Source organism: Manacus candei, unplaced genomic scaffold, assembly GCF_025592945.1.
Source record: "Manacus candei isolate 608988 ecotype Guabito, Panama unplaced genomic scaffold, ASM2559294v1 h1tg000076l, whole genome shotgun sequence".
Lineage (NCBI taxonomy): Eukaryota > Metazoa > Chordata > Aves > Passeriformes > Pipridae > Manacus > Manacus candei.
This window is the reverse complement of record NW_026138124.1, coordinates 2,407,411-2,419,844: the sequence shown is the minus strand read 5'-3', so window position 1 is coordinate 2,419,844 and position 12,434 is coordinate 2,407,411. Positions and strand designations below refer to the sequence as shown.

Genomic DNA, 12,434 nt, shown 5'->3' with positions numbered 1-12,434 from the left:
CGGCACTTATGAATTTTCTCCCCATTTGCTTTGGGAAGAAATGAATATAAAATGACCCTTGGCTAAATAGTCTTAATAAATGTTTCAGCTCTCTTAGCAGATACTTCTGAAGTACATCCCCACGAACTGGTGTCTTTGTACTTCACAGGCAGGGTGGTTAAAACCAAACACTTGTGATCACCTCCCTGGGTTTCAGGAGGAGTTGCTTAACTTGGGCAGGTTTGGTGGCCGAGTCTCAGCTCTGAAACATTTCTGTGCATCAGAGGAACCTGCTCAGACGTGTTTCTGTGCATCCTTCCTCCTGGGAAGGAGCCAGGGACACCCCTGGAGCAGAACTTGGGCAGCTCCAAGTATAAGAGTCCAGGTACCCCCAGCTCTGCAGGGAGCACACACCACTCCAACAAGATAGAGATGTTTCAGTGCCACACTTCATCCTAATCAGAGACCTCATCCCTCTGTTTGCACAAAGCAAACACGAGATCTTTAACGACTTCCAACGATTTAATTAAGCTCTCCAGCTTTCCCTACAGTAAGTAAGTGTGAGGGAAGAAAAGAAGGAGCCTCCCTGCTCCCTCCCTGCATCCCCTAGACATCCAACATGAGCAGAGTTCCCAGAATTACAAGGAGTGAATCCTGCCCAGATAAGCAAAGAAAGACCAAATGTACCAGTGACATCCCAGTGTTGCTTCAAGCTCCTTGACTCCCCAATAATACCTCTGGATTTAATTGTGCTGAGTGTTTCTTAGGCAACAGCAGGAATTCTTCAGGCTCCAAAATGAGACTTGGGAGACAAAGATTTTCACAGAAACACAGTTCTTTATGAATCTTCTGCAGTTAAACAAGTTTGATGGTTGAAAAGGAGGTTGTATTTCTTGATTTAACTGTTGCCTGACCCAAGGCAAGCCAAGAGCTCTGCAGAATGGGATGTGCCAGATGCTGAAAGGAGCTTCCAAAGGGAAGATCTTTAAAATGAATCAATGGTCGTGAAGGGGCAAAGTGACAACTGACCCTGAAATCCTGCCCCAGAAGTCAAACTGAGCTGACTCTGAGATTAAAAAAACTCCTTTTGGTTATGTTGGTACCTGCAGTGCTGAGGAGAAGGTTGTCACAGGAGCAGGAGTGTTTCCTTTTAATCATTGCTCACCTCTGGGCAGCCCTTCCCCCGAGGCAGCTTGGGGGGATAAAGAGCTCAGCTCGTGATCAAAGAGGTTTGGAGGAAAATCCAAACCGAGCTCTTTGAGGTTCGTCTGCTGCTCACCCCCCTTCCCCCTGCACCACTGTCATCAGGGCTCTCCTTCCCCCCTTGCTGAGGACAGAGATCCAGGGAGAGGAGGTAAGCCTGGGAAGCGGTGGGCAAGGCAAACCTCACATTTTTGGGGGCACAAAGCTGCAATTGTCCCCAGGCAGGAGGGGGGCAGAAGGCTTTGCACAAACACCCTGCTCTGGTGGCTTGGCCTGTGACCACAGGAGTGGAGAAGACAGCAGTTAACAGCCAAACTAACATCAGCTTTGTCAGTCTTCTTCACTCCCCTGCTGCCAAAAGCAGGGGGTGGACAAGCCCCAAACGTTCCTGCACTCAGGAAAACACCCTGGGCTTCTGGGAGCTCCTGGGGCCAGAGAGGGGAAACGGGGAAAGGAATGATTTGAGCTCAGACATAATTAGAAGGGCAGGGGGAAGTTGTTAGAAACAGCAGCAATGGAGGGTGCATGGGATGGGAAGTTTGGGCTGTTTGGTGGTTTGGGTTTTTTCTTCTAAGCATCTTTGAACAGATAAAGGGTTAATCTGGACCCTGTGGTTCAGCCTTAACTTCAGACCATTTAAGGCAGAGGCACAGGTTTGAGGGGTTGATCCCTGGAAAGCCCTGAGCTGGCAGTCAGGAGGATTTCCTGCAGCTCAGCAGGTCCCAGGACAGGAGAGGCTGCTGGGGTGCCCCTCACCCCAACTTACACACCTCCCCCTTCCCCTGCACCCTCCTGCACCCCAAAAGGTGGGAAATTGCTGCTGCCTTCAGTGTTTCAGGCATAGCCCTGAGGGACAGCTCAGAAAATCCAGCAGCCAGCCCAGATCCCAGCAGGAGCAGGGAATGCACAGGTTATCAGACCTCACCTCTGCCCACATTTATTCCCCTCAGGTGAGAGAGCCTTTGGCTCTGTGCCTTCAAAATTTGGATCCCAGGCCAAAATACTTCCAAATTCAGGATTCAAGTCTCTCCAGCTATCCAAAAGAGGCTGCTCAGCCTGGAGAAGGGAAGGCTCTGGGGAGACCTCGGAGCCCCTTCCAGGGCCTAAAGGGGCTCCAGAGTGCTGGAGAGGGACTTGGGACAAGGGATGGAGGGACAGGACAAGGGGGAATGGCTTCCCACTGCCAGAGGGCAGGGTCAGATGGGATATCAGGAAGGAATTGTTGGCTGTGAGGGTTGTGAGGCCCTGGCACAGGTTGCCCAGAGAAGCTGTGGCTGCCCCATCCCTGCAAGTGTCCAAGGCCAGGTTGGAGCAACCTGGGCTAGTGGAAGGTGTCCCTGCCTGTAGCAGGGAGTGGAACAAGATGATCTTCCAACCCAAACCAGTCTGGGATTCTGTGACTCTCAGTTTTTATTTCTAACACTCAGCTCTTGCTGCATCTGCTCTGCCCAGTCTCAGTGCAGTGAGGGCAATGTTCAAGGGAACACTCCAGACATTTGAAAACTTTTACATTTAAATTAAATACAATGGAGAGAGCACCACAACACACTCCTGTCAGTGCCAGTGTTTAACCCATAGGGTTAAACAGCAGCACCTCATTTTATATTTAATTTAGCCCATGTTCATTATCCCACCAGTCCCAATAGGTTGTCTGGGAAGTTTTTCCTCCACGTGCATCAGGTGCTCCCCAGCCAAGGGTACTTCTGCAGGTGGACCCAAGGCATAGGTCCTGCCACATTTTTGTCCCCACCACATCCTGCTGTCTCCAGTTAAACACAGGCTGGCACCTGCTTGCAGGACTTATATCAAAATATTGTGAATCAATAGCCAAAAGAAAGAGACACCTTAGAGTTTTGTCTCTCCTGTAGATCAATGGGATATCAGAGTGAGAGGTGTTTTATGTCCCATTAAATCATGCTCAAATACATCCCATTAAATGACACACACAAAACTCTCCAAGTTTTAAGAGGCTTGGGAAAACCTCCCAGTGCAATGGGTTTAATTTAAGGACCTTGCTGAGCTCTCATTGAGAGTGTTCTTGCCCTTAAACAGGGGGAAACTTAAACTCTGCCCTTGGTCTAAGGCTCAGGCCTGAAGTTGTGTCAGGGCAGGCTCAGGTTGGATCTCAGGCAAAGGTTCTTCCCCCAGAGGCTGGTTGGGCACTGCCCAGGCTCCCCAGGGCAGTGGGCACAGCCCCAAGGCTGCCAGAGCTCAGGGAGGGTTTGGCTGATCCTCTGGGGCACAGGGGGGGATTGCTGGGGTGTCCTGGGCACGGCCAGAGGTTGGGCTGGATGGTCCTTGTGCATCCCTTTCAGCTCAGGATATTCCAGGACATCTTTTTTCACTTCAGGAACAGACTGAGGAACTGAAAACAGACACCAGGCCCAGCAGAAACCTCTGCTCTGGACATCCATGGACCACTCCCAGTTCCTCCCCAGCCACCCCTCAAGGGACACAGGGATCCACACAGGTGCTGAGGCCACAGAACTCCTGGACTGGGGCCTCCACCACCTTTTTTGGGTCCAAGATCATCATTCTCCATGAAACCCAGGTTTGCAACCATGAGAACATTCAAGGAAACCCATGAAATAAATACATTTATGGAGAACACTTTTTCCTCTCAATCCCTGCAGTCCCTGGTTTATGCAAGAAGCCATTCAGAACCAAATGAGGGATGAGAAGGGGAGATGGAGGAGGGGAAGCAGGGCTGAGTTTATGCTGAACAGCTTGGCACACATCAGGCTGGATTAATCAAAGCAGCCAATTTCAAAACACAAAAACCCCATAAAAATCAAGCTTTGCTCCAGCACAGGAGCCTGCCCTGGAATCCTCTGCCTGTTTGTTTTATGCTCAGCACACAGCTGTAAATCCACTCTTCAGTGCAGCAAGTGAGATTAGGATGTTTATTGTCTGTCTCAGTCACAGGAAAGGGATATCCCAGCATTTACTGCTCCGTGATTCCTCGGCAGAAAAATCACCTGGAATCACAGCGAGCGCTCCCAGAGCACTGAGAGGCCACAGAACGGCCAGGAATGTTTGGAAACCACTTCTTCCTGCTCAGTGATTGAACACCACCCACTCCCTTACTCAATTAATTCCTTTCTCCTCCCCTCTGGGGTGCAAAGCCATTCCCATCAACCCCCTGGAATGACACTGCCCAGCACCGGGGAACTGGGAGCCCAACTCCGATGGATCCAACACACTCCCTGCCCCAATAAAAGGCATTTATCAGCAGGAATCAACACAGCTCATGAACCAGCTGGAATGTGGATGCCCTGATCCTTCAGCTTCAGGGCAAGCCATGTTTGCACAGAGGTGCCTGTGGATGTCTGTGCTCTGGTGTGACCTGACACACTCTGTGTGCTGCACCTTCTCCAGCCATGGCAGCACCTTTCAGAAAAACCCCATTGCATTACTGAGACAATAATACATGAAATTCTTTCAGGGCAGGCTCAGGTTGGATCTCAGCCAAAGGTTCTTCCCCCAGAGGCTGGTTGGGCACTGCCCAGGCTCCCCAGGGCAGTGGGCACAGCCCCAAGGCTGCCAGAGCTCAGGGGGGTTTGGACAACACCCTCAGGGATAGGGTGGGATTTTGGGGTGTCTGTGTAAGGCCAGGAGTTGGACTGGATGATCCTTGTGGGTCCTTTCCAAGTCACAATCACAGGAGATTCTGGGATTCCACGATTCTGAACAGCACTGTGGGTTCAGAGGGGAGCTGGGCAGTCCCACCACAGATCACAAAGGAGAAATGCTGCTCATCCTCAGAGATCAGCAATCCCTAATCCCAGATTATATTCACCCCTGCCTCTAGAAATTATCTTCTACCTTCCATAGTATTCCTCCCTGATCCACTCCCTCCTGCAGCACACACATCTGTTCTGCACAGAGCCCCAAATCTCCCAGACCTTTTTTCCCCTCATTTGTGCCTTTTGTGTTGCCTCTTTCCCCAGATCCAATAAAAAATGCCCACCAAAGTTTGAAGTGGATATGAAGTCCCATGAAGTAGACAGTGCAGTTGTCCCCATTCCCAGTGAGGAGGCAGCATTCCACACCTCTGGAAGTGTTCTTTGGGCAGAGTGCCACCGTTTTCAAACATGTCCAATGTTTTAAAGGTAATGCGTGGATCTGGATAAAACCCAGGCTGCAACAGCCCATCTGAAATGATCCAGCAGTATCCTGATTTTCCTAAGGATACACTGCTAATCAATCCAGCCTGGAGCCACCTCTCCAGCTGAGGGATGGGGGTGCAACACACAGGTTGTCAAGATCCAGAGACACAAACTGGGAGGAGCACCAGGTGGGAAAGAGGTATTAGAAAAACACCACTGAAGGGAAAGAAGCTGCAGAAAACTGATGGTGTTTTTAAATCACGGTTTTAATGTGGAAAAATCTAAGCCAACCCCCAATGCCCTAAAACACTGGGATAAAACAGCCCCTCCATCTGTTTGGAGACATATTTTTGCATTGTGTGGAACCCCAGGGACACAACATTTTGCCACGAGCTGTTTTCCTCCAGGCTGGTGCCACCTCAACATTACCCTGGGCACAGTTTGGAGCCTGAGCAGAAGTTCTGCTTGCAAATTTGGCCAAGTGCCCCTTGGTCTGCAAATCAACACCCCAGAGCTGATCCCAGCACAGCTCCACCAGCACAATCCCACAGCAAAGGTCACTTCCAGTTCCACACTCAAGTTCCTGGCTGCTTGGGATGCCAACACCATGGCAAGGGAAGCCAAAGGGAAAGTTCAGGAAATGCCAATGGAAAACAGAAACTTCTCATCAAGGGAAGCTCCCAAACACAGCCCACAGCACATGGGGAGACATAACACACAGGGCTCCTGGGCTTCCAGTCCTTCATCCAGCATAAATCATGGAATTATTAATGTTGGAAAAGCCCTCTAAGATCATCAAGTCCAACCATTCCCCAGCACTGCCAAGGCCACCACTGTCCCCAAGTGCCACATCCACTTGGTTTTTAATCCTTCAGGTCTGGGGACTCCCCCACTGCCCTGGGCAGCTGTGTGGGTGCCTGACCACCCTTTTTCCTGACCACAATTTTCTCCAATATCCAACCTAAACCTCCTCTGGCACAGCCTGAGGTTGTTTCCTCTTGTCCTGTCACTTCACAGAATATTCTGAGTTGGAAGGGACCCACAAGGTCATCGAGTCCAACTCTTAAGTGAATGGTGCACACAGGGGGAGAAGAGCCCGACCCCTCCTGCCAGGTGGGTTCAGGCCACTGGAAATGCCCATCCTTCAAACCCAGCACTGAGGACACTCTGCAGTGCCTGTGTCACACACAGGAGGGCCCTGCTCTGCAAGGTCACCAAAACAACAGCAGGTTGCTCTGGGTAGCCAGTGGAACAATTCCCTTGGCCTGACCAAGGCCCGGCACTGGGAAGGATTAGGCAGCATCCTATGGGATGATTTTTGGAGCTCACAGCACTGGGTTATGCTCTCAGGGAACACACTGATGGCAGGTATTGGGCCCATCTGCTGCTGCCACACAGGGAGGGTGTGAGGAGCCCCCGGTGCTTGGGCTGCTTGATGGCCCATTGAGCAGCTCCATCATCATCAGCTTTGATGCTACACCATCACTCATCCTTCCAGAAACGCCCCTCAGGGCTGTTCCAGACACAATTCTCCCCCAGTGCATGAAGAGGACACCCCTCCTTGTCCTTTTGAAATGCCACCAGCAGGAACCACCATGGAGTAAGCTGGACACTCTAGGTCTGCAGAATGCCCAAGGTTTTAGGGCTCTGTGTTGCTCCCACACCCTATGAAATGATCCCTACAGCTACTTATGGGGTCCTATGGACCCTCTCCATCTTTTTTGTGTGATCAGCCATAACAGACACTTGTGAACTGGGCAAACAGGAACAGTTTGGCATGAAAACCTTGGCACAAAATGGGGCACCCAGATCACAGAATGGTTGGGTTGGAAGGGACCTTAAAGACCACTCAGTTCCATCGAGATCCTGTGTGCCTGTGGAAGAAGACAGGGCAGACAAAGAATGGTGGTTCTGTTTATGGAGAGCCCACTCCTTCAGAAAAGATGATCCTGATGATGGGTTTTCAGAGATTTCTTCTTCTCCTACACATTAGAGTGTCCAGATCTCCCCCCTCCTCCTTATGTTGAATTCTGAGCCCTCAGTAGTTCCCCAGTCTGGATCCTGCCACCTCCATATTAATAATTTCTTTGCTGGCCATCACACCAAATAAATCCAGCTAACGTGCTTATCAGCAGCTTATCCCTTCCTGACACCTTAGTCTTGTATAAAGGCTCGAGGGTTTGAATATTTAAAGAGGCAAATATCCTTTTGATTAGTAGAATAAATGATTCTTGTTACTTCCTGTCCTCAAAAACAGCGTTGGCGTCAGGAAAGTGCTCGACTGTGTTGGCACAGCTTTTACAGGGCTGTGGAGATGCTCCTCTAAAACATGGTTCAGCAGCAGAGAGAGAGTTCAGCTTAATAAGCTCATGCATATTTAAATGCCTTTTCTCCAATGATCTATGGAACTGCCACATGAAAGCCAAGGGTGAGTAAGAGACAATTCGGGCAGAATTTCTGCACAATAAGTGGAATTCTCCCCGAAATTGCTATCACAGATTGTTGCTTCTCCAAGCTCTTGGAAAGGCAAGCTGGAGCAAACATCATCTTGCAACTCAAAGAACCCCCAAGAACCTCTCAGTGCTGAGGAAGTTCTGACCCTTCGCTTCCCAAAACCGAGGGCGCTCCCCAAATTATGAGGTACCAACCATTTTACCCCATTACAGAGACAGAGCAGCAGCACTCCAGGGGTGGAGCAGGGTCCCCTGGGGTGGTGTAGGAGCCCACAGCCAGCCTGTGGATCCCTGGCACCAGGAGCTGGAGCTGAGGTTGCCCTGCAGCCCCTGGTGCAGCCCGTGGTGGGGCAGCTGTGCCCCTGCAGCCCAGGGGGGGTCACAGAAGTGCAGAGACCCCCCTGCAGCCCAGGAGGAGCCCCCACTGGAGCAGGGGATGCCCGAGGAAGGCTGTGACCTCGTGGCAGGGTCCTGCAGATGGGTGGGGAGAGGAGCCCATGCCAGAGCAGGTTTTCCTGGGAGCACCTGTGGCCCTGTGGGGGACCCACAGTGGAGCAGCCTGAGCCTGAAGGACTGAACCCCTGGAGAAGTGGCCCACAGGACAGCAGTTTGTGAAGGATGGAGTCAGGCTGGAGAAGCTGGTGAAGGACTGTCTCCTTTGGGAAGCAGGGGAAGGGCTCCTCTCCCTGAGCAGCAGCAGGAACAACGTGTGATGAACTGACTGTGACCCCAATTCCCGTCTCCCTGTGCTGCTGGGGGGGAAGGAGGGAGAACTTGGGAAGGAAGGAGAGGTGGGGGAAGGTGTTTTTAAGATTATTTGACTTCTCCCTCTCCTGCTGTGATTCTGTTAGCAATAAATTTAATTAATATCCCCACTCTGGGTCAGTTTTGCCCATGACAGCGATGGGTGAGGGATCTCTCCTGGTCCTTCTCTCAACCCACAAACCCTTTGTTATGTTTTCTCTCCTCTGTCCAGTTGCAGAGGGGAGTGAGGGGGTAGCTGGAGTCCAGCCAGGGTTACCCCACTACACAGAGCTGTTTTTGAGGTAGGTGAAAACACCTTTTTTCTCCCCTGATCATGGGCAGCTCCAAACTGAACATCAGTGTAGGGAGCCCTTCATCTCCTGGTAGAGCCAGGGATTTCAGGGTGGCAATCCCACCAGCAAACCTCCTCCACCACTTCCCAGCTCTGCTCAGGCAGGCTGGGATAAAGCTGCCAGTGCTGTAAGACTTCCCTGCCAAATCTCAAATGAAATCCTTGGTGCAGAGCCTTAAGGTTAGGAGTGTCTCACTGGAATAGATCTCCCAGGAATTCAAGATTTTGACACCCCCCCCGGACATACTTTGGGCAATGAAGAAGAAAAGTGGCCAACACTTGTGCTCCCTGGAACACAAGGTGGAAAGATGCCATGGCAGGAATAAAAATGGTATAAAAATGATGGACTTTAAAGGCACAATGGACTTTCAGAGATAGTTCTTCCTTTTTGTGGTAACAGATCCGCTCTGCTGACGGGTTTATGAGCTGGGAAGATGAAGAGGGTTTTAAACCTTCTCTGTTACAGGCAGAAATCCCTGTAAAAGTTTTCTTAACCTCTGTCAGAATTGGGTCAGCCTTGGCAGAGGCCAAATTCCTGCCTGGTGAACGTCCCACAGCTCTACAATCCCAACATCCCAGAGCTGCCACCACCACAACCCACCCCCAGCACAGGCTGCTCACCCAGGGCACCCTGACACACCTTTGGGAGGAGAGAAGCACTGCTCTGGTTGGGGGAAGAATAAAAACAAGTCACAGGCACTACCAAAAGGGTCAAAACTCAGGGGATGGGGCCGATTTTGATTTCCATTTCTATTCATATCCCAGTTTCAGGTACCAGTTAACTGAATGCAATTAACTGGCTGTAAATATTGGTGTCCCCTCCATGATCAGGGACATTAAGGATGGGGAGTTAATAAACTGGAAGACACAGGTAGTGATAGATTTCAAAAGCAGTATCTGGCCACACCATCAGTGCTTTAATTTTTTTAGGCAGTACTTTCTTTCCTGGTGCAATAAATGGCCAAACATTCACTCCCATGTGCCAGAAGTTTGCCTTTATTCCCTGGATGAAGGTCCACACCACCACTCCTGTCCTGTGGATAGACTTGCTCCTCTGTGGCTTTTCTACTGTTGCATTCTCCACCTCTGCCAAAACAAAACACAAGAGAGACAGAAGTGGGAGGCAAAGCCAAGCAGCTCAGAGCCCCAGCACACAAGGAGGAAGGACATCCAGTTTAGACAGTGCAGAACTGTGACACCAGAAAATACCAACTAAGCAGGTTAGGGAGGGATCCAACCCACTACAGCCAGTCACACAAGAGCTGAATTGCTACAGGATGAAAAAAAGCAACTCACAAATAAAAATACTCAACCTCCTGAGTTCAAAAAACCCCCAAAACACTGGTCTGTAACTTTTAGTGATGAGTGGAGGTGCCCCACTGGGGCATCACATCCATTTTGCTATTCTGCCTTTACCTGCAGAAATCCAAATCACAGCAGACACAAATACCTCCCACAGACACTTTAGAAGGTCTTTTATTGTTAGACCATCCCAGAGAACATGATTTAAGGCTAAAGATTTGTTTGCTGCCACAACAGAGATGCTCCCAGGGGTACCTATAGCCTGACACCCCTGACACAGCTCCTTTCTCACCCTGCCACCACCAAAAGGAGACAGATGGATGCTGCACCTTCAGCAGGGAGCACACACTGCCTCACTGGATGTGTTCTTAGGCAGCACTGCTCATGGATGTGACACTTGGGGACATGATTTAGTGGTGGCCTTGGCAGTGCTGGGTTAAGGGCTGTAATCCTGGTCTTTGAGGGCTTTTCCAACCTAAATAATTCCATTACATACTTGGCAGGAGTAGCCACAAAACCCAGCAAACTCATAGCACCTACAGTGGTACGTGGGCTGAACCTTCCCAAGACATTTTTATCACCTCCACCCACCAGAGCTTTGGATGCACACCTGAAAACCACAGAGCTCTGGAATCTTCTTCCCTCTCATCCTCACCTTATCAAGGTCATGGGACTTTTTCCCACTTCCCAAAACCCTTAACACAAAACCTACCCCAAAACCTTCTCCCACCTGCACAGCCAAACCAAACCCATCAATACACAGCCAAGACTTGGCTTTTCTGCCTGCAGAGACTCAGATCCCTCCTGGCCCAGCAAGATGAACTTTGCATTGATGCAGCTGAACAGCTGGGAGGTAGATTCTGGAGTAAATTCTGAGGTAAATTCCAATGGATTGAAGGATTTACTCATGTCTGGGCTGCAAAGCACGGTGGTGGAAGTACAATATGTTATAAATCACACTGCAATCTTCTGCTGGCTCCACACAGAGTGTGCCAACACACACAGGCACCTTCAAGCTTTCTACATTCCTTAATCCACAGGCACTGCTTCCCACCTCTTCCTTACACATCCGTGCTGCTGCTTGCCTTTAAATCTCAGTGGGAAAGGGAAAACCTGAGCTGGTGACAATTGCACAGACTGATATCAAACAAGGTCCATTCGTGCTCTCCTCCAAAATACAGCTTCCCCAGGAAAGGAACTGATCTCCACTTGGCTTTTGTAAAGACTGTGAACAAGCTGGAAAGAAAGCAAGTGCTCAGACTGCTATTCATGCTGCCACTTCCTAATCATGCTCCATTCATTAATTGCTTATTATAGCTTGGATTTTGCTGATTCCGTTGCACATGTCTTCTTGCAGAAGGGACTGTCATTAAATATTAAACCAATTGTGTCTACTCTATGAAGTACAGGGAAAATCAAACCATTTTCTGTGACCCAAGCATCTTAAAACACCTACTGCTGTCTGGTACAGCTCTGTGTTCAGAGGATCAGAACAGTTTTTTTGACCCTTAAAGCCTTGAAACTCCCCACATTTCCCCAGGAAACTCGATTTTAAAGCACCTACTTTATTTCCAGTAATTCTTTTTCAGAAATGTGCTTTATTTTAGAATGAGGGTATCAAAACCAGGCAGTGCAATTTTGGGGTCACACAGACATTTCTAAAGGCACATTACTTGGCAAGCTCTAACCAGAAATTACCTACGAAGTTTTAAAAGGAGAACGTAGAGAACAGCGTTTATTTTCGTGAGAGGCTCTTGTGATAAAGTTCTTGGGTAGATCTAAGGCAGATAAAAGCCAGAGCAATTACAAATGTCACATCCCCTCAGCCATGTGAGGGTGACACTCATGTACATGAGCTGAAAGAAGAGGAAGAAGAGACATTGGGATTTCCTCAGCCTCAGATTTACCAAAATGTGGGGACAATGGGGAGGAGAAGATGGGGAAATTCAGTAAAGGACTCTCAAGCTGTTCCAAAGGGTTCAGACTTTGAAAGGAGCCACGGGCTGCAGGACACGCTCACCCCTCACCCGGGCCATCCGTCTTTGTGTCCTTTCCAGGACAACCCTGTGCCCTGGAGAGCCCCCACAGCACTGCCCTGGGGGCTGGAAAACTCCCTAAAGGACTTCAGGACCAACACTGTTCAGACACCAGTGTTGGACTCACCCCCTGCCTGGTTTGGTTGGGAATGTGCTGTTTAATCAAAGGATGTGCTGAGCTGGGAGGGACCCCCAAGGATCATCAGTCCAACCCTCAGCCCTGCACAGGCCCAGCCCCAAGAGTCACCCCCTGTGC

General features: G+C 50.0%; 1 protein-coding gene across 1 annotated transcript in view; it reads right to left on the bottom strand.

Annotated features, from left to right (window-relative positions):
- GALNT17 (polypeptide N-acetylgalactosaminyltransferase 17) overlaps nt 1-12,434 on the bottom strand; it is a 212,941-nt gene that overhangs the window by 133,881 nt on the left and 66,626 nt on the right. The gene's annotated exons all lie outside the window — the stretch shown is intronic.